The sequence below is a fragment of the Bufo gargarizans genome, chromosome 2 (assembly GCF_014858855.1).
Source record: "Bufo gargarizans isolate SCDJY-AF-19 chromosome 2, ASM1485885v1, whole genome shotgun sequence".
In the NCBI taxonomy this organism is placed as follows: Eukaryota; Metazoa; Chordata; class Amphibia; order Anura; family Bufonidae; genus Bufo; species Bufo gargarizans.
Window position 1 is genome coordinate 632,536,364 of NC_058081.1, and position 23,275 is coordinate 632,559,638.

Below are 23,275 nucleotides of genomic sequence, written 5' to 3' on the forward strand. Positions count from 1 at the left end.
GTGGTTCAAGATGGATGGAGCAAGGATAGACGCTTTTCTCTGACTCTATATCAACTATTGGTTGACATACTTTGAGACAAACAGACTTTACAACAGAATTGTGGCTCAATTTTGGTACAAAAAAGTGCATTTAAGGCCCATTTCCCATGAAGCTCCACCTCCTTTCTGCTAAACCCCACCCACTTGTCAATCATGTTAGAAAAAAATTGTAGAGAGTCTACATGCACCAAATTGCTCCAGTGTGTGTGTGCATGTGTAAGCAGACTGTGTGTGTGTGTGTGTGTGTGTGTGTGTGTGTAACATCATCCCCTCTGATGGCTTTAGTGTCCTAACTTCTCACTAGTCTCCATTAGTACAATAGACCTATGGTCTAATCATCATAACCTAGTGCATATAGCTCACAAAACAGCTGGAAAGACAGAACACAAAATCTCAGCATATTTCCTCAAGTAGACAGTGGGAATGAGGAAAGAAAAAAAAGAAGAAAAATGCATTAATAAAATGTTTTGTTACACAGCAAATCCATTTCAGTTTTACAATTTCAGTGAGGATATATACATGATGTATGTATTGGTTTTCTAGCTTTACGTTCCTACATAACACAGTTTACCTCTTGCTGTGAAAAATCTGAATGTTTTATCTTTCCGCCCAGCACTCCTTCAAAGCGTAAATGGAGCTCTAATAAGAGGCCACTGATTGTCTTTTCAAGGAGAGTAATCACTTCAGGGTCCTATATCTGATAATTGAACAGTAGGGATGAATTCCTGGTGAATGTCATATCTCATAATTACTTTATAACATGGGGCCTTTGTGTACTCTTATGTCTTTGCTTTATAAGTATAATCTCCATGTAGAGTTAATACACGAAACTAAACATTCAAAGCATTCCTGACACTGTAAGCCTAACGGGAATAACCATAAGTGTAGGTTAGATTGATCTATAGTGTAGCTAATAGGTTCCAGTGCAGGGTGTTAGGCAGTGTAATAGGTTCCGCTGTCCATTCCGCTGTCATTGATCACCCCCCTGTAAGGCTCCATTCAGACGTCCGCATGTGTTTTGCGGATCCGATCCATGTATCCGTAAAAATCATACGGACGTCTGAATGGAGCCTTACAGGGGGGGTGATCAATGACAGGGGGGTGATCACCCTGATCACCCCCTGTCATTGATCATCCCCCTGTAAGGCTCCATTCAGACGTCCGCATGTGTTTTGCGGATCCGATCCATGTATCCATGGATCCGTAAAAATCATACGGACGTCTGAATGGAGCCTTACAGGGGGGTGATCAATGACAGGGGGGTGATCACCCATATACACTCCCTGATCACCCCCTGTCATTGATCACCCCCCTGTAAGGCTCCATTCAGACGTCCGCATGTGTTTTGCGGATCCGATCCATGTATCCATGGATCCGTAAAAATCATACGGACGTCTGAATGGAGCCTTACCAGGGGGGTGATCAATGACAGGGGGGTGATCAGGGAGTCTATATGGGTGATCACCCCCCTGTCATTGATCACCCCCCCTGTCATTGATCACCCCCCTGTCATTGATCACCCCCCTGTAAGGCTCCATTCAGACATTTTTTTGGCCCAAGTTAGCGGAAATATATATATATTTTCTTTTTGTTTGTTTTTTCTTACAAAGTCTCATATTCCACTAACTTGTGTCAAAAAATAAAATCTCACATGAACTCACCATACCCCTCACGGAATCCAAATGCATTTTTAGACATTTATATTCCAGACTTCTTCTCACGCTTTAGGGCCCCTAAAAAGACAGGGCAGTATAAATACCCCACATGTGACCTAAGTTTGGAAAGAAGACACCCCAAGGTATTCCGTGAGGGGCATATTGAGTCCATGAAAGATTTAAATTTTTGTCCTAAGTTAGCGGAAAGTGAGACTTTGTGAGAAAAAAAGAAAAAAAAATCTATTTCCGCTAACTTATGCAAAAAAAAAATAATTCTATGAACTCGCCATGCCCCTCATTGAATATCTTGGGGTGTCTTCTTTCCAAAGTGGGGTCACATGTGGGGTATTTATACTGCCCTGGCTTTTTAGGGGCCCGAAAGTGTGAGAAGAAGTCTGGGATCCAAATGTCTAAAAATGCCCTCCTAAAAGGAATTTTGGCCGCTTTGCGCATCTAGGCTGCAAAAAAGTATCACACATCTGGTATCGCCGTACTCAGGAGAAGTTGGGGAATGTGTTTTGGGGTGTCATTTTACATATACCCATGCCTGGTGAGAAAAATATCTTGGTCAAATGCCAACTTTGTATAAAAAAAAATTGAAAAGTTGTCTTTTGCCAAGATATTTCTCTCACCCAGCATGGGTATATGTAAAATGACACCCCAAAACACATTCCCCAACTCCTCCTGAGTACGGCGATACCAGATGTGTCACACTTTTTTGCAGCCTAGGTGGGCAAAGGGGCACATATTCCAAAGTGCATCTTTCGGATTTCGCAGGCCATTTTATACACATTTTGATTGCAAAGTTCTTCTCACACATTTGGGCCCCTAAATTGCCAGGGCAGTATAACTACGCCACAAGTGACCCAATTTTGGAAAGAAGACACCCCAAGGTATTCCGTGAGGGGCATGGCGAGTTCCTAGAATTTTTTATTTTTTGTCGCAAGTTAGTGGAATATGAGACTTTGTAAGAAAAAAAAAATTAAAATAAAAATCATCATTTTCCGCTAACTTGTGACAAAAAATAAAAAGTTCTATGAACTCACTATGCCCATCAGCGAATACCTTAGGGTGTCTACTTTCCGAAATGGGGTCATTTGTGGGGTTTTTCTACTGTCTGGGCATTGTAGAACCTCAGGAAACATGACAGGTGCTCAGAAAGTCAGAGCTGCTTCAAAAAGCGGAAATTCACATTTATGTACCATAGTTTGTAAACGCTATAACTTTTACCCAAACCATTTTTTTTTTGCCCAAACATTTTTGTTTTATCAAAGACATGTAGAACAATAAATTTAGCAAAAAATTTATATATGGATGTCGTTTTTTTTTTGCAAAATTTTACAGCTGAAAGTGAAAAATGTCATTTTTTTGCAAATAAATCGTTACATTTCGATTAATAACAAAAAAAAGTAAAAATGTCAGCAGCAATGAAATACCACCAAATGAAAGCTCTATTAGTGAGAAGAAAAGGAGGTAAAATTCATTTGGGTGGTAAGTTGTATGACCGAGCGATAAACGGTGAAAGTAGTGTAGTGCCGAAGTGTAAAAAGTTGACTGGTCATGAAGGGGGTTTTAGCTAGCGGGGTTGAAGTGGTTAAGAACTCTTGGGTGTAATCCATCTGGACCCGGAGCCTTGTTCACATTTACCTTATTTAACTTGTCTTGGACCTTATCTACAGTTAGCCAATTGAGTATATTACTGGATGTACTAACTGCCCCAGAACCACAGATATCAGCTCCTTTCTCTTCTTTTGTATCTACAGAGCTAAAAAAACAATTTAGTAACTCTTCCTTTTCCTTATCTTCAGTGACTCCCCCCCCCCCCCCCCCCCACCATCATTTAGTAAACCTAACTGCTCAGACCTAGTTTTTTTTAGCATTTATATATTTAAATAATTTCTGGGGATTTTTTTTGCTCTCTTTTGCCACCTTCTGTTCGTTTTGTATTTTTGCAAATTTTACCTCCATTTTACAGATTTCATTAAGCACTTTGTAATCTTCAAAAGCTCCAGCGCCCCCCCTCAGATTTGTATTTTTTAAAAGCCCTTTTTTGTCTTTTATTGCCCTTTGTACAGTAGCTGTAGGCCATGGGGTTTTTTATTTTAGCCGTTTATACTTGTTACCTAAAGGAATATTTTTTTTTAGTGCGATTACTAGCTGTGTAATAAAAACAGCGATGGGACAAACCAGAGCTGAGCCCCCCTCATTCCATGAGCCCCATAGCACATGCGTGTGCTGTCTCTTTGCAATATAAACCCTTGGGTATATAACCTTAATTGGTCTAAAGACTACACACATCATTCCTAGGTGAGAATATCATGTAGACACCTATCTACATGATTCTTCACGGTTTTCAACATCTCTGCTTGCAGTGACTTAATTGCTTGATCATATCATATTACGCCCAGGTGCACTGCTCCTTATACTGCAACTGTAAGGTCCCTTTCACACGGGCATTGCGGGAACATGCACAATTTTTCCGCACGAGTGCAAAACATTGTAATGCGTTTTGCACGCGCTTGAGAAAAATCGGCATGTTTGGCACCCAAACCCGAACTTCACAGAAGTTCGGGTTTGGGTTAGGTATTCTGTAGATTGTATTATTTTCCCTTATAACATGGTTATAAGGGAAAATAATAGCATTTTAAATACAGAATGCATAGTACAATAGCGCTGGAGGGGTTAAAAAATAAAATAAAAAATGTAACTCACCTTAATCCACTTGATCGCGCAGCCCGGCATCTCTTCTGTCTTCTTCTTCTTCGCTGTGTGCAGGAAAAGGACCTGTGGTGACATCACTCCGGTCATCACATGGTCCGTCACATGATCTTTTACCATGGTGATGGATCATGTGAGAAGCGGAGTGACGTCACCACAGGTCATTTTCCTGCACACAGCAAAGAAGACAGAAGAGATGCCGGGCTGCGCGATCAAATGGATTAAGGTGAGTTAAATTATTTTTTATTTTTTTAACCCCTCCAGTGCTATTGTACTATGCATTCTGTATTCAGAATGCTATTATTTTCCCTTATAACCATGTTATAAGGGAAAATTATAATGATCGGGTCCCCATCCTGATCGTCATCTAGCAACCGTGCGTGAAAATTGCACCGCATCCGCACTTGCTTGCGATTTTCATGAAACCCCATTCATTTCTATAGGGCCTGCGTTACGTGAAAAACGCACAAAGAGGAGCATGCTGCAATTTTCACGTAACGCACAAGTGATGCGTGAAAATCACCGCTCGTGTGCACAGCCCCATAGAAATGAATGAGTCAGGATTCAGTGCGGGTGCAATGCGTTCAACTCACGCATCCGCAAGGAATACTCGCCCGTGTGAAAGGGGCCTAACAAGCCATGCACCTGTGTGTTCATGAGGACAGATTTACCTTTTCATTATCGAAAGGTTGACATTTATTTGCAAAAACCTGAATGTCGCAATTTTTCATCTTGAAGTGGAAAAAAAAAAAAGAGATGAAAAGATAGATGACTACGTCATGGCACTTGATCACATATTTTACGTGATTATACTAAGGCAGTAATGTGACATTATTACATTCTCGCACCCTCTTCTTAAAACAATAGAAATCTTGATGATAATTTAATTTAGCTTTTATTACAAAGCTACTGATTTAAATGTATCTGAGCACAGATGGGAGCAGGGGATTCATGCTGCCAGGGAGCATTGTTTTGGTGCTCAATGAACATTTTGCATATTAAAAATTCCTGCTGGTAGATAATCGAATATTTGCAGTGAAAAAAAAAAAGTATTCCTGTTCCTGTTGGGTGTCAGCTAATCCGCCACCGTTTTATTTTACAACATATTTTCATTTTGTTTCCCTTTGGGGATCTCTGTTTCTTAATTGTAATAATTAAATCTGTCATGTCTCATATTTACAGCAACTTTGGAAATTTATTCTGTTATGAAGGAAAAAAAGCATCATGAGCAAGGTAAAAATAATATGCCCACGGTAGTAGGAATGAATAATGACTCAGTATGAAATCACGCCAAAGTATGTTATTTTATTTCCATAATATAATGGATTTTTCGTTGCCATTCCTGAAAAAAATAAAAATGATCATTCTGATAGTTATGCGTGACAAGGGCAAAGGTATCATAGAAGAAGTCCCTATGGTTATTGTGTGCCTTTAAAGAGAGGATGGAAACTCAATGGTGGCTTATTCTCACCACAGGTTTATGAATGTTGGAGAACAAGAGAGATTAAGGGTCTTTTTGACATTGTCTCTTAAAGGGACACTGCCATCCAAAAGTTTTTCTCACATATTAACAGTCTATATGTGAATATTCTATGCATTTTTATTTTTACAAAAACAGTGGATTTTTTTTGGGATATAATTATAGAAATCATTGCATTTTACTTTTTGTCCTGTTTCTTTAACTTTCTCCTTTGTTGGGACTTTCAGCAGCATCACTTTGACTTTTTATACATCCTGATGTTACAGCCAATTGCCGGGAAGGAAGGGTTCCTTCCTGAGAGTCAACTGTTTGTTGAGTGAAGGACACATCTACATGTAGTGATCTCCTCCACTGTATGAGGACAATGGAATCACTATTGCGATTGCTCGTTCCCATACAGCTGCATTGTTTCTGGGCAGCAGATGTTTAGACCGCACGATCTGTGATGATTGATCTGCTTGCATGAACGATAGGATCACCCGATGAATGAGCATTTTGCTTGTTCATTGGGTGATCAGTGGCACATTTAAATAGGCAAATTGTTGGGAACGAGCGTTATCAGGAACGATCATTCCCGATAATCTGCCTGAAAATTAGGCCGGGTAAATCCACCTTTACTTGCTCAGACCAATCTCTGTAGCCAGATAAGGAAGGGATACGTGAGCACGACACATTACACTGAAAAGAGCAATACTCTTCTGTGGGCATCTTTATCTGGGCCTATCAGGAGAACAATAAATCTATCATACTGTTATCCCAATTCTACTAATCTAACATAGTAACATAGTTTATGAGGCCCATCCAGTTCATCCTGTTATCCTGCAAGTTGATCCAGAGAAAGTTTTATTTCTCTGTGCTGAGTGCTACAGAAGAACAATATTTTTTTTAATTTCATTTTCTATGGAATAGTACTGCTGAAATGAAAATGAATTGCAAGAAAAATAAAAAATTCTAAATAAAAATTGTTTTCTATGACACTTTCTGATGAAAATGTCCCTTTAAAGGGATATTCCGGCAAAGTACGTAACTTAATTTTTGAAAAAATGAAAGCTGTGATCCAACCAAAACCTATACCTATACAAATGACCAGAGCTTTAATTTACCTAGCTAGCCATTTGACTAGCTCCTGTGTGAGCCTGCAACACACTGAGGGTATCGTGGTGTCTGATCTTCCCTCACAAAACTACAATCCCCACAATCCCTAGCTTTCCTGCTTTTGGCCGCCTGATATACAGTCCAGTCACGCCCCCTCTGATAACCAATCACCAGCACACTGACACTCCCTTTGCTTCACAAGACATTTAGCTAGAGAACTGATAGCAACACACTGAGCATGCTCGACCTAACAAAGGCTCAGAACTACAGGTCAATGCCATGGTAATTTATGAGGAAACACAGTGGGTGGCAGAAGAAGGAAACTACTTTAATAACTACTAAACGGTAAATATATGAAATTTACATTGTATTAGGTCATTATTAATGATGAATGAGTCTAAAGCATAAGTTATATTTATGGTAACCGGAGTACCCCTTTAAGGCTCTTTTACTTAAGCTGATATACAGACATTTATCAGCAACAATATAAAATGAAAGTCCTCCAATACGTTGCCTGGATAATTTGCCGCAGCAGGTTATAAAACGAACCACAACCAAAGTTAAAATGTATTCTCTCATTTTCATACTACCCGCCACTAATTTCCCTTTTTCAACCACTACACTTCCATTCATAAAGTTGCTCCACTATGTGACCCGCCACTATGTTTTGTTTTATAATATTAATGAAGTTTTATATAGAGGTTTTATGATTAATATGCGCAATATAAAAATAGCGTTCTGGGAAAAGGGGGAGGGGAACTGGGTGGATATTTAAACACTTGTGCGGATTATTAAGATATAGGCCCCTGACGAAGCTTGGAGCGAAACCCGGGTCGGGCTTGTACAAGATTGCTGTGTTTAATTCTGATTTGCCTGTATTTCTACTGACGTTTCTGAGTATATTACAAATCTGTTTACATACACATTGGTGACAGTGCTTCACTATCAGAGCAAATTTTCTGGGAAGAAAAGAGCAAGAGGAGTTCGTAATGACGGCTTTCATCTGATGTGCTTACTTATCCTCGCCCGCTTGTAAGTATAATACCAGGAGTGCATGGGGTTAATGACAGCAGTATGTAGTGTCCCACTAGGTAGGAGTGGGCACTACACAAGGCTCTATTGGGTCACGTGTTACTCCTACTCCTAAGGGACAGTGGCATTATATTTAACTATGCATGTTAATGTATTTTCTATGTGTTTTTATATGTAATTTTTCCCCTGTGACATGTGCAGCAGGCCTATTGGGGTGTAGTGAAGCATTCTAGACACTAGAGGGAGATAGGGAGCCCCTAGTATAAATGTTCAGGCCCAGACAGGGAGGAGTTAGTCTGTAGTCAGGAGTCTGTGGAGACAGAAGTGAGAAGGCACCCGCCAGAGATATGCTGAGGGCCTCCTCCTGACATGCAGCTAGACAGTCCAGGCTTCTAGTTGCGACCAGGAGGTTAGTGGAAGGATCCTAGCCTGCCTGCAGTTAATGAGCCTATGTTATCTCAGAAGAATCAACCCCAGTAGAAGAGATGTGCCTCCTGGGAGAAACCTGCAGTACCCTCAACTCAAGCAGAGTCAGTGTATCCAGCTAAGATAAGTAAGCTGATGGGCAGAGGACCTATAAAGACAGCGCAAGGGTCAATACGGGAGGAAGATTATTTGCCAAGGATAAAAGCCAGCATTTAGGCATACGGGCCTTGGGATAGAAAGCCAGCCAGGAGTTCAAAGGGAACAGTGTACACTATTTCTGAGGAAAAGGTACAGCCTGGTCTGAGTGTGTGCAGTATTATTACCCTCCGAGTATCTTGCAAGATTATGCCTGCCATTATTTAAATAAGCCTGCTTGTGAAGCATATGACATAAGGGACTGTATTACCATCTTGATGTGCAAAGTTGGACTGTTATAAGTAAATCAACGTTTGGTTCACCATACCATCTGCGTACCTCACTTATTACTGCTAGAAACTGTTGTGCCACCGTTACAGGCACTGGCGTCACGATCCTTAAAGGGACCTTGCCCCAGGCACTCAAAACACCTGCAACATCCAGGGCACCTCATCCACCATCAGGCCTGGTCCCTATATACAGAGTGTGCCCCAGAGGAACTTTGTGCCAGCCTCTCCTTCACTGCCGCATGCTTGCCCAGAGTTCTCCTACAAACAGTGAGTAACCTTTGATTGCCCATAACCGTGACCTCACTTCGCAATACCCTGCAGGTCTGGTATGCTGCAAGTATTTCACTATTGGTGCGATTTTTGATACTCCACAGGAACGAGAGGAGAGGGAAGTTGACTGTGGAAACCAATATTTTACCTGTATTCGCAGAGGTGGATGGTTCTGATTTGGAGTGGTTATCCCAAAAATTGCTAATAAGTGCCCGGTCCTATAAGACGCATTTATCAGCAACAAACCAAATGTTTCTGATAAATGCCAAGAGGATAGCTGCATTTAGTGTACATGCAGCAAGCATCTCCTCCATATGGGGACACTATTGCAATCATTTGTCCTCGTACAGATTCATTTTTTGTTGGCAGCACAATCCTGATTGCACAGTGTGCTGCCAGATGGCTTTGGCTCATTAGTCATGTGATCGGGGTACCATTTACATAGGGAGTTATTGAGAACAAGTATTTACACTAATGCTCCTTCCTGATAATGGTCTTAAAGGGATTATCCCATGACTGTACTAGCTCCAGGTAGCCAGCAAACTGGAATTGGTGCTTGGTCCCATCTTGTCATGGATCTCTCAACCCATGTAAAAACGATTTTACAAGAAATGGGTAATGTTAAAAGGGGATAAAAAGCACCAGGCCAACTTTTTGTATGAAGAGTATGAGGTTTCTCAGCCGTCTGCTAACCCAGTGGAGATTCACTAACATACAGTAAATGTGCCAGAATTCTGACTTGATTTGTGCCAAAAAACTGGCATAAATGCTTCTCACCATATTTATTGTTTTAGACACTGTGGGGTACTATATGAAGCTTCTTTGCCAGTTTTCAGTTGTAAAAAAGCCACATATTTTGGCACATGTGCCATTTTATGACTTCTCCTTTCCTGAGACCCTCACCACTTTTATAAAAAGTAGGTGAGAGGGGATGGATCATGGAAAGGAACTCAGCTGCTTAACACATTCAACAATAATATTCACCAGGAAATGGGCACAAAGTTCACCTAAAATCTACAGTCGTGGCCAAAAGTTTTGAGAATTACATAAATATTGGAAATTGGAAAAGTTGCTGCTTAAGTTTTTATAATAGCAATTTGAGTGATCAGATGAATTGCATAGTCCTTCTTTTCCATGAAAATTAACTTAATCCCCAAAAAACTTTCCACTGCATTTCATTGCTTTCATTAAAGGACCTGCTGAGATCATTTCAGTAATAGTCTTGTTAACTCAGGTGAGAATGTTGATGAGCACAAGGCTGGAGATCATTATGTCAGGCTGATTGGGTTAAAATGGCAGACTTGACCTGTTAAAAGGAGGGTGATGCTTGAAATCATTGTTCTTCCATTGTTAACCAGGGTGACCTGCAAAGAAACGCGTGCAGCCATCATTGCGTTGCATAAAAATGGCTTCACAGGCAAGGATATTGTGGCTACTAAGATTGCACATCAATCAACAATTTATAGGATCATCAAGAACTTCAAGGAAAGAGGTTTAATTCTTGTTAAGAAGGCTTCAGGGCGTCCAAGAAAGTCCAGCAAGCGCCAGGATCGTCTCCTAAAGAGGATTCAGCGGCGGGTTCGGAGTGCCACCAGTGCAGAGCTTGCTCAGGAATGGTAGCAGTCATGTGTGAGAGCATCTGCACGCACAGTGAGGCGAAGACTTTTGGAAGATGGCCTGGTGTCAAGAAGGGCAGCAAAGAAGCCACTTCTCTCCAAAAAAAACATCAGGGACAGATTGATCTTCTGCAGAAAATATGGTGAATGGACTGCTGAGGACTGGGGAAAAGTCATATTCTCCGATGAAGCCTCTTTCCGATTGTTTGGGGCATCAGGAAAAAGGCTTGTCCGGAGAAGAAAAGGTGAGTGCTACCATCAGTCCTGTGTCATGCCAACAGTAAAGCATCCTGAGACCATTCATGTGTGGGGTTGCTTCTCATCCAAGGGAGTGGGCTCACTCACAATTTTGGCCAAAAACACAGCCATGAATAAAGAATGGTACCAAAACACCCTCCAACAGCAACTTCTTCCAACAATCCAACAACAGTTTGGTGAAGAACAATGCGTTTTCCAGCACGATGGAGCACCGTGCCATAAGGCAAAAGTGATAACTAAGTGGCTCGGAGACCAAAACGTTGACATTTTGGGTCCATGGCCTGGAAACTCCCCAGATCTTAATCCCATTGAGAACTTGCGGTCAATCCTCAAGAGGCGGGTGGACAAACAAAAACCCACTAATTCTGACAAACTCCAAGAAGTGATTATGAAAGAATGGGTTGCTATCAGTCAGGAATTGGCCCAGAAGTTGATTGAGAGCATGCTCAGTCGAATTGCAGAGGTCCTGAAAAAGAAGGGCCAACACTGCAAATACTGACTCTTAAATTTCATGTAATTGTCGATAAAAGCCTTTGAAACATATGAAGTGCGTGTAATTATATTTCAGAAACAGAAAAAACTGAAACAAAGATCTAAAATCAGTTTAGCAGCAAACTTTGTGAAAACTAATATTTGTGTCAATCTCAAATCTTTGGGCCACGACTTTACACCAGCTCCCTGCTGGGGTAGATTTCATTTTTTGTTGCAGGGACCTCACAATGATGCACCAAGATTATTAAAGGGGTTTTCTAGGAGTAGAATATTGATGGCCTATCTTTAGGATAAGTCATCAATATCTGATCAGAGGGGGTCTGATTCTCAATACCCTGCTCTGGTGAGTGATGCAGATTCTTCCTAGGCCAATTACATCATGTTCATTGGTCTTTAACCCATTTGCAGCTTAGCCCCATTCAATTGATTGAGTGGCCAATCCATCTCAAAGTATGGAGGGATGCTTTTGAAACATTGCCTCTCAATGCAGCAAAGTCTTTCTGCATAAACTAGTTTAATACTATGCTGTCTGAATTTAATGCATGACCTTGTGGGTGCTAGACCTTTCCGTCTCCTTTTCTTTGGAGTACCCTGGTAGTAGAGTTGCTTGCTTGGAAGTTCTATGAACTTGTGCCTAGCTCTCAGGAGCTTGCACATGTAGTTCTTCAATATAAAATCAGCAAGACTAGTCTAATTAACCAGGGAGCAGACCAGGTCCATCTTTTGGCAACCTAACACACTATGCCAAGATATTACATTGTCCATATAGTACCATTAGGTACATGCAAAACCTAGCAAATTACAACATTTCACTTAATAACATTATATTAACTCTTTGGCAATAATTAATACTTTTCAGTTGTCCTTGTGTGGTACTGCACTAGCAACTGAAGGCAACTGTGTTAGTCCCATGTTCATATGTGCCAGCATTGCAATCTTTTTATTATATGCAAATGGCCTCTAGGGGTACCCGGGGCATTGCTGTTACTGTTAGGCCCCTTTCACACGGGCGAGAATTCCGCGCAGGTGCAATGCGTGAGGTGAACGCATTGCGCCCACACTAAATCCGGACTCATTCACTCCAATGGTGCTGTGCACATGAGAAGTGATTTCCACGTATCACTTGTGCGTTGCGTGAAAATAGCGCATGGTTGCTAGGAGACGATCGGGATGGGGACCATATCTTTATTATTTTCCATTATAACATGGTTATAAGGGAAAATAATAGCATTCTTAATACAGAATGCTAAGTAAATTAGGGATGGAAGGGTTAAAAAATAAATAATTAAACTCACCTCATCCACTTGTTCGAGCAGCCCGGCTTGTCATCTTTCTTCTTCTTTGAGGACCTGGGACGAAAAGGACCTTTTGGTGACATCACTGCGCTCATCATGGTTTTGGCTCAAAATCACTGATGGAAATCGCTTACCAAAATAATAACGTGTGACTAAAGCACAGCTTTTATTTTAGAGATCGACTTACTGTGCCTCAGAATTAAAGGGCGGTCTAATATATTGCCATGTGCATCTTGTTCAACTGCTGCCACATTCATAGATAATCTGTCACTTTATAGATAGACTTACTGTGCTTCAGTATTAAAGGGCGGTCTAATATATAGCCGCATGAATCTTGTCTAACTGCTGCCACATTCATGGTTAATCTATTGATTTATAGATAAACTGTCATGGTCTTACCTTCTTACTGTTCTCCTTCGTTTGACATGTGCTGGCGGCCATCTTGGTTTCTGGGTTTCTTGTAGCCTCCCACCCTGCGGCTTCTCCTTCCCACTGGGAGGAGCTGGATGCCTAGCTCATATATATAGGAGGTCTGTGGCTTCAGTTCCTTGCTTGATCCTCCTGTGTTCACATGCTTCTAAGACTGCTGCTGCTTCTGGTTCCTGATCCTGGCCTCGTCTGACTACCCCGTTGGTTCCTGATCCTGGCTTCGTCTGACTACCCTGCCGGTTCCTGATCCAGGCTTCGTCTGACTACCCTTCTGGTTCCTGACCTCTGTCTACGCAAGACCCTGCTTCGGTTTAGCCATCCGTTTGGACTTTTTGCTTACAGCTTGATTTTCAATAAAGCCTTCTTATTTCCACTTATCTCTTGTTGTACGTCTGGTTCATGGTTCCATGACATAAACTTACTGTGCCTTAGTTTTAAAGGGCGGTCTAAAATATTGCTGCGTGCATCTTGTTCAATTGCTGCCACATTCATATTTAATCTGTTACCTTAAAGACAGACTTACTTTACATAAGTATTAAAGGGCAGTCTAATAAATAGCTGTGTGCATCTGGTTCAACTGCTGCCACATTCGTAGTTAATCTGTTGCTTTATAGTTAGACTTACCATGCCTTAATGGTATTAAAGGGCGGTCTAATATATCGCTGCATGCATCTTGTTCAACTGTTGCGAAATTCATTGTTAATCCATTGCATTACCGACACTGTTACTGTACACTGTGGCCAACACTTACCTGAGCTCTCTAAAGGAGCAGGCAGTAGCAAAAATGTTGCTATAGCTTGTACAAGTAGCAGCAGAAGAAGGGGGTGGTAGCATCTGTAGCAACAAGCCAGAGCTACCACTGTCATCTAGTGGTCATGGCTCTTCAACATAATCTCAAGTGACAACAGATACAAACAACCAGGAATCGGTGGGTTCCTTTGACAGCACGCTTAGTTGGCTTGTGCCAGGAGCTTCTGTGACCTCATCTGCCCTGAACCTGCTTCTTGTTTTTACGGCTCCTTCTACTAGCCAAGTAATGTATGCTGCCGGCGAGGATGAGCTTCTTCAGGACAGTTAGCAGTAGCAGGCCAGCACAGATTTGGAGGAGAAGTCCACTGCGCACAACTCTAGGCGGGCAACTACCGCTGATGACAGTCGGGTGCAAGCACATGTGGTGAGACGTCAAGGACATGCACAAGAGAAAGCTGATGGTGTCATGAGTGATGTAGATGATGATGTAGCTGATCGTAAGTGGGAGCCGGGTGAAGAGGGGGCATCATCATCAGCAGAGGATAAGAGTGGCAGCATTCTCGTGAGCCAGCAGGGTGGAAGCGTGTCCGTGAGCCAGCAGGGTGAAGGCGTGCCCATTCAAGAGCAGGGTGGAAGCAGTGGGAGATTTGCAGCCAAATGCAGGAGAGGTACACCATTTGCCTCTCGGGAGATTACCTGTAAGGTACACACTAGTAATGCACTGGTTCATAAAAGCAGCAGCAGGCAGGCATCACGCAGTGGTGGAGGGAAAATACCATGCTTGCCAGTGTGGGAATTTTTTACCAAGTTGCTGGAGCACATTAGCAAGGCAATATGCAAGATGTGTGGGCAGAAGGTGAGGCTCAGCCAGGGTGCTAAAGTCGGCATAACGGCCCTGTGTCAACACATGAAGCTTCATCATAAAGTGGTGTGGGAAAACCATGCCAATCATTTAGTGTTACAGCCTGATGCAGAAACCACTACTAACTGGCAGAGGAGGAGGATGAGGACATAAATGCACAGGAATTTTATATACAACTAGGTGGTTTATCTGCTTAGTGAAAGAAGAGGAGCAGATGGAGCATGAGGAGCTGGAGGGTGACGACAAAGATGACGCAGATGACCCCGACAGACCGTGGCAATTTGCAATGGAGATGAAGGCAGGGAGGCTCTCCAAGTCCCTTGCACAAATGGCCAGATGCATGCTTTCTTACAGCCGGCAAAGGAATGACTACTGGCTATCCACATTGTTAGACTCTCTTAACGGTCAAAAATGGGGGCAATTTTTAGACCTTCTGAGAGTAATGCAAAAACTGACTACTATAGAGACAGGCTGTGTAGTCGGTTGGTCACTTTCTACCAGTGCCATCGCCCGTCTTCAGGAAAGTCAGGACAGGAGCAGCACCAGCTGCAAATGTAGCAACTTAGGTCTGGTGTCTCTCATGAGCAGTTTTCTTCAACCACCTACTGAAGAAACCAGCCATCAGCAGCGGGACATGCAGCAGAAATCCACCCATGATCCAAGATCCCCTGGACTACTGGGCATGCAAACTTGAATTGTAGCTGCACCTGGCCGAGCTTGCCATGGGCATGCTTTCCTGCCTGGCCAGTAGTGTGGCATCAGAATGGGTGTTCAGTGAGATGAGAGGCATAGTTACCCCTATGAGAACTCACCTTTTCTCCCAAACTGTTGAGAGATGAAATGAATCAGGCGTGGATCAACCAGAATTTCCAGGCACTGGTGCCTGATGCAACAGAATAGATAATTCTACCACTAATGATCATACTGTAGTGTGGTGCCACACCAGAATATTCAGCAAAATGGGCCCTTACTTCTGGCCACATGCTGCTGCCACCATTCTGATGCTGCCACCCACCTGATGCAACCTGTCTGCTGCCTCTACTGCTATTCCTACAATGGGGGTTTGAGGCCTACTGATATGTACATGTTAAATGTGTAAAAGCATATGAATGCCACTGGATCTTCCTATAAAACTGCTGTTGTTGGGTTCTGCTACTACTCTGATATGCCACAATCATGTGCTGTATGCCACTGCTGATGCCCCACCTCCCCACTCACATGGGGCCAGTTATCCCTCTTACTGCCACTGCTGTTGGCTTCCATCCCCACATTGTGATGGGGCCACTATTGTAACTGGTGCTGCTCCCCCTCCCCACTCTGTTATGGAGCCACTATTGTCCCTGTTACTACCACTGATATTGGCCCCCATCCCCACTCTGTTATGGAGCCACTATTGTTCCTGTTTATCTGTGTTGACATCACCGTTTATTTTTTTGTTTTTCTGATCCCTCAGGGGGAAAAAGGAAAAAGTATCTTGTGTTTTGAGCATCCATAAGGTCTCTTTCACACGGTTAGTATTTGGTTAGTACAGTTGTGTTCAAAATTATTCAACCCCCAATGCTGTAAAGGGTTTTAGGGAATTTAGTGTACATTTGTAATTGTGTTCAGAATGAAATCTTACAAGGGCTTTTTAAAGAACCAAATGCAACTAAAATGACATCAATTGTTTTTGTAATACAGTATTAAATATTTTTTTGTGTGATTTCTTCATTCACACAATTATTCAACCCTTAAAGACTACCACTCTTAAGAACAGAGGTTCATTCAAGTGTTTTCGATCAGGTATTGAAAACACCTGTGGATGTCAAGGAGCAGCAATCAAGCATAATAAGCACCAATTAGGCAGATTTAAAAGGACTGTGATACTCAGCTCCTTCTAGACATTTACTGGTGTGTTTACAAACATGGTGAAGTCAAGAGAATGGTCCAGGAAGACAAGAGAAGAGGTGATTTCTCTTCACAGGAAGGGCAATGGCTATAAGAAGATTGCAAAGATGTTAAACACACCAAGAGACACCATAGGAAGCATCATTCGCAAATTCAAGGCAAAGGGCACTGTTGAAACGCTACCTGGTTGTGGCAGAAAGAAGATGCTGACTTCGACTGCTGTGCGCTACCTGAAGCGCAAAGTGGAGAAAAGTCCCTGTGTAACTGCTGAGGAACTGAAAAAATATTTGTCAGATGTGGGTACTGAAGTTTCAGCTCAGACAATAAGGCGCACACTGCGTAATGAAGGCCTCCATGCCAGAACTCCCAGGCGCACCCCCTTGTTGTCTCCAAAGAATAAGAAGAGTCGACTGCAGTATGCCAAAAGTCATGTGGACAAACCACAAAAGTTTTGGGATAGTGTTCTGTGGACTGATGAAACAAAATTAGAACTGTTTGGGCCCATGGATCAACGCTATGTTTGGAGGAGGAAGAACAATGCCTATGAAGAAAAGAACACCTTGCCTACTGTGAAGCATGGCGGGGGGTCAATCATGCTTTGGGGCTGTTTTGCTTCTACAGGTACAGGGAAGCTTCAGCGTGTGCAAGGTACCATGAATTCTCTTCAGTACCAGGAGATATTGGATGAAAATGTGATGCAGTCCGTCACAAACCTGAGGCTTGGGAGACGTTGGACCTTTCAACAGGACAATGATCCCAAGCATACCTCCAAGTCCACTAGAGCATGGTTGCAGATTAAAGGCTGGAACATTTTGAAGTGGCCATTGCAGTCACCAGACTTAAATCCGATTGAGAACCTCTGGTGGGACTCAAAGAAAGCAGTTGCAGCGCGCAAGCCTAAGAATGTGACTGAACTGGAGGCTTTTGCCCATGAAGAATGGGCAAAGATACCCGTAGATCGCTGCAAGAGACTTGTGTCAAGCTATGCTTCACGTTTAAAAGCTGTTATAACTGGAAAAGGATGTTGTACTAAGTACTAAGATTGAATGTCACTTGGGGGTTGAATAAAAATGACAATGATGTGAGCGCAGAAAAGACATTTGTGGTTATTTCAAATGTTATGTTATATTTGTCTGACTTACAAGTGATTGAAATGATCAAAATCAATGTCAAATTGGCCAAAACACTCAATTTCAATGGGGGTTGAATAATTTTGAACACAACTTGTATGTGCTCAGTTATTTGTAAGCCAAAAGCAGGAGTTGGTCTAAAACACAAAAGAGATGCAAATGTTTCCATTACATTCTATCTTTATTTTGGACCCACTACTTTTTTTTTTTGTTTACAGATATTGTCCAAATACTGACAGTGTGAAAGACGCCATAAAATTCCTACACGCAGGACTTTTTTCCTGGTTAAAAAACTGATTCCAGACATAAATGGCGAAAACGGATGCAAATTGAGCATAAGGCCTGGGGATGGGGGCCAACATCAGTGGTAGTAACAGGGACAATAGTGGCTCCATAACAGAGTGGGGAGGGGGAGCAGCACCAGTGACAGTTACAATAGTGGCCACATGACAATGTGGGGATGGGAGCCAACAGCAGTGGCAGTAAGAGGGATAACAGTGGCCCCATTTGAGTGGGGAGGTGGGACATCAGCAGTGGCATACAGCACATGATTGTGGCATATCACAGTAGTAGCAGAACCCAACAACAGCAGTTTTAGGCCTCATGCACACGACAGTTTTTTTTCACGGCCCGCAAAAACGGGGTCCGTGGGTCCGTGATCCGTGACCGTTTTTTCGTCCGTGGGTCTTCCTTGATTTTTGGAGGATCCACGGACATGAAAAAAAAGTCGTTTTGGCGTCCGCCTGGCCGTGCGGAGCCAAACGGATCCGTCCTGAATTACAATGCAAGTCAATAGGGACGGATCCGTTTGAAGTTGACACAATATGGTGCCATTTCAAACGGATCCGTCCCCATTGACTTTCAATGTAAAGTCTGGAGTTCTTTTATACCATCGGATTGGAGTTTTCTCCAATCCGATGGTATATTTTAACTTGAAGCGTCCCCATCACCATGGGAACGCCTCTATGTTAGAATATACTGTCGGATATGAGCTACATCGTGAAAATCAGATCCGACAGTATATTCTAACACAGAGGCGTTCCCATGGTGATGGGGACGCTTCAGGTTAGAATATACTGAAAAACTGTGTACATGACTGCCCCCTGCTGCCTGGCAGGTGCTGCCAGGCAGCAGGGGGCAGCCCCCCCCCTGTTTTTAACTCATTGGTGGCCAGTGCGGCCGCCCCCCCCCTCCCTCCCCTGTGCGGCCGCCCCCCCCCCTCCCTCCCCTGTAGTAAACTCGTTGGTGTCCAGTGGGCCCCCCCTCCCTCCCCTGTAGTTAACTCGTTGGTGGCCAGTGGGCCCCCCCTCCGTCCGCTATAGATAACTCATTGGTGTCCAGTGGGCCCCCCCTCCGTCCGCTATAGATAACTCATTGGTGTCCAGTGGGCCCCCCCTCCCTCCGCTGTAGATAACTCGTTGGTGGCCAGTGGGCCCTCTCCCCTCCCTCCCCCTCCTAATTAAAATCGCCCCCCTATCATTGGTGGCAGTGGTGAGTACCGATCGGAGTCCCAGTGTAATCGCTGGGGCTCCGATCGGTAACCATGGCAACCGGGACGCTACTGCAGTCCCGGTTGCCATGGTAGCTTAGCAATTTGTAGAAGCTTCATACTTACCTGAAGAGCTGCGATGTCTGTGACCGGCCGGGAGCTCCTCCTACTGGTAAGTGAAAGGTCTGTGCGGCGCATTGCTTATAGCACAGACCTGTCACTTACCAGTAGGAGGAGCTCCCGGCCGGTCACAGACATCGCTGCTCTTCAGGTAAGTATAAAGCTTCTACAAATTGCTAAGCTACCATGGCAACCGGGACTGCAGTAGCGTCCCGGTTGCCATGGTTACCGATCGGAGCCCCAGCGATTACACTGGGACTCCGATCGGTACTCACCACTGCCACCAATGATAGGGGGGCGATTTTAATTAGGAGGGGGTGGGAGGGGAGAGGGCCCACTGGCCACCAATGAGTTATCTATAGCGGACGGAGGGGGGGCCCACTGGACACCAATGAGTTATCTATAGCGGACGGAGGGGGGGCCTACTGGACACCAATTAGTTAACTACAGGGGAGGGAGGGGGGGCTGGCTACCAAGAAGTTAACTACAGGGGAGGGAGGGGGCGGGGGGGGGCGCCTCCGCACTGGCCACAAATGAGTTAAAAACAGGGGGGGGGGTCTGCCCCCTGCTGCCTGGCAGCACCTGCCAGGCAGCAGGGGGCAGTCATGTACACAGTTTTTCAGTATATTCTAACCTGAAGCGTCCCCATCACCATGGGAACGCCTCTGTGTTAGAATATACTGTCGGATCTGAGTTTTCACGAAGTGAAAACTCACCTCTGAAAAAGCTTTTATGCAGACGGATCTTCGGATCCGTCTGTATGAAAGCAACCTACGGTCACGGATCACGGACACGGATGCCAATCTTGTGTGCATCCGTGTTCTTTCACGGACCCATTGACTTGAATGGGTCCGTGAACCGTTGTCCGTCAAAAAAATAGGACAGGTCATATTTTTTTGACGGACAGGATACACGGATCACGGCCTCGGCTGCAAAACGGTGCATTTTCCGATTTTTCCACGGACCCATTGAAAGTCAATGGGTCCGCGAAAAAAAACGGAAAACGGCACAACGGCCACGGATGCACACAACGGTCGTGTGCATGAGGCCTTATAGGAAGATTCAGGGAGGGGGGCCGCTCTGGCCACCAATGAGTTAAATACAGGGGAGGGAGGGGGGGCCGCACTGGTCACCAATCAGTTAAATACAGGGGAGGAAGGGGGGCCGCACTGGCCACCAATGAATGTAATACATTGCGGCACCTGAGGGGTTAATTGTGCGGATCACAGCCCCCTGTAAGAGATCGGGTGCTGCCAGGCAGCAGGGGGCAGTCATGTACACAGTTCGTAGTATATTCTAACTTGAAGCGTCCCCATCACTATGGGAACGCCTCTGAAAAAGCTTTTATGCAGACGGATCTTCGGATCTGTCTGTATGAAAGTATCCTACGGCCACAGATCACAGATGCGGATGTCAATCTTGTGTGCAGCTGTGTTTTTTCACTGACCCATTGACTTGAATGGGGCCGTGAACTGTTGTCCGTCAAAAAAATAGGATAGGTATTTTTTTGATGGATAGGAAACACGGATCACGGACGCGAATGAACAACGGTGCATTTTCTGAGTTTTCAACGGACCCATTGAAAGTCAATTATTCATTCCGTCATAATAGAAGTCTATCGGCTGCAAAAAGGATCCGTCCTGTTTTTGTTATGCAGGGGAGTCCTCTCCTGCATAACGGAAATGGGACAGATCTGTTATGCAGGCCATAGACTTCTATTATGACAGAATGAACAACGGAATGCCTCTAAAGGCATTCCGTTATGCATTCCTTCATAGAATTGCGTTATAGTCCGTGGTAACGGAATCCATAATGCAATTCTGCTTTTACCAACAAACGAAGCGTGAACAAATTTCATAACTTGAAATTCGCTCATCTCTAATTAGAACTAGTCAAGCAAGTTATAGTCAACTAGGCTCACACAGCTACATTGCACTCTAGCAAGCTTACCGAAAGACATCAGATATTCCACTATTCCATATGTTTATACAAACCGGATTCCAAAAAAGTTGGGACACTATACAAATTGTGAATAAAAACTGAATGCAATGATGTGTAGGTGCCAACTTCTAATATTTTATTCAGAATAGAACATAAATCACGGAACAAAAGTTTAAACTGAGAAAACGTACCATTTTAAGGGAAAAATATGTTGAATCAGAATTTCATGGTGTCAACAAATCCCCAAAAAGTTGGGACAAGGCCATTTTCACCACTGTCTGGCATCTCCCCTTCTTCTTACAACACTCAACAGACGTCTGGGGACCGAGGAGACCAGTTTCTCAAGTTTAGAAATAGGAATGCTCTCCCATTCTTGTCTAATACAGGCCTCTAACTGTTCAATCGTCTTGGGCCTTCTTTGTTGCACCTTCCTCTTTATGATGCGCCAAATGTTCTCTATAGGTGAAAGATCTGGACTGCAGACTGGCCATTTCAGTACCCGGATCCTTCTCCTACGCAGCCATGATGTTGTGATTGATGCAGAATGTGGTCTGGCATTATCTTGGTGAAAAATGCAGGGTCTTCCCTGAAAGAGATGACGTCTGGATGGGAGCATATGTTGTTCTAGAACCTTAATATATTTTCTGCATTGATGGTGCCTTTCCAGACATGCAAGCTGCCCATGCCACACGCACTCATGCAACCCCATACCATCAGAGATGCAGGCTTCTGAACTGAGCATTGATAACAACTTGGGTTGTCCTTGTCCTCTTTGGTTCGGATGACATGGCGTCCCAGATTTCCAAAAAGAACTTCGAATCGTGACTCGTCTGACCACAGAACAGTCTTCCATTTTGCCACACTCCATTTTAAATGATCCCTGGCCCAGTGAAAACGCCTGAGTTTGTGGATCTTGCTTAGAAACGGCTTCTTCTTTGCACTGTAGAGTTTCAGCTGGCAACGGCGGATGGCACGGTGGATTGTGTTCACTGACAATGGTTTCTGGAAGTATTCCTGAGCCCATTCTGTGATTTCCTTTACAGTAGCATTCCTGTTTGTGGTGCAGTGTCGTTTAAGGGCCCGGAGATCACGGGCATCCAGTATGGTTTTACGGCCTTGACCCTTACGCACAGAGATTGTTCCAGATTCTCTGAATCTTCGGATGATGTTATGCACAGTTGATGATGATAGATGCAAAGTCTTTGCAATTTTTCGCTGGGTAACACCTTTCTGATATTGCTCCACTATCTTTCTGCGCAACATTGTGGGAATTGGTGATCCTCTACCCATCTTGGCTTCTGAGAGACACTGCCACTCTGAGAAGCTCTTTTTATACCCAATCATGTTGCCAATTGACCTAATTAGTGTAAATTGGTCTTCCAGCTCTTCGTTATGCTCAAATTTCTTTTTCCAGCCTCTTATTGCTACTTGTCCCAACTTTTTGGGGATTTGTTGACACCGTGAAAATTTGAATCAACGTATTTTTCCTTTAAAATGATACATTTACTCGGATTAAACGTTTGATCTGTCATCTACGTTCTATTACAAATAAAATATTGACATTTGCCATCTCCACATCATTGCATTCAGTTTTTATTCACAATTTGTTTAGTGTCCCAACTTTTTTGGAATCCGGTTTGTAGATATTACATTTCAGAATTCATATTTACTTTACAGATTTTAGACTCGTATTAATTTCGCTACTGCAGAAAAAAATAAAAAAAATAGAAAATGTGCATCTATTTTTAGTGCATCTAAAAAAAATTACATTGGTCTAACGAAGCAATCTGTAAATTAATTAATGCTAGACTTGATTAACCAGTATTCATTTAACAAAATGTTCAAGATGAAGATTGCAAGATCAGT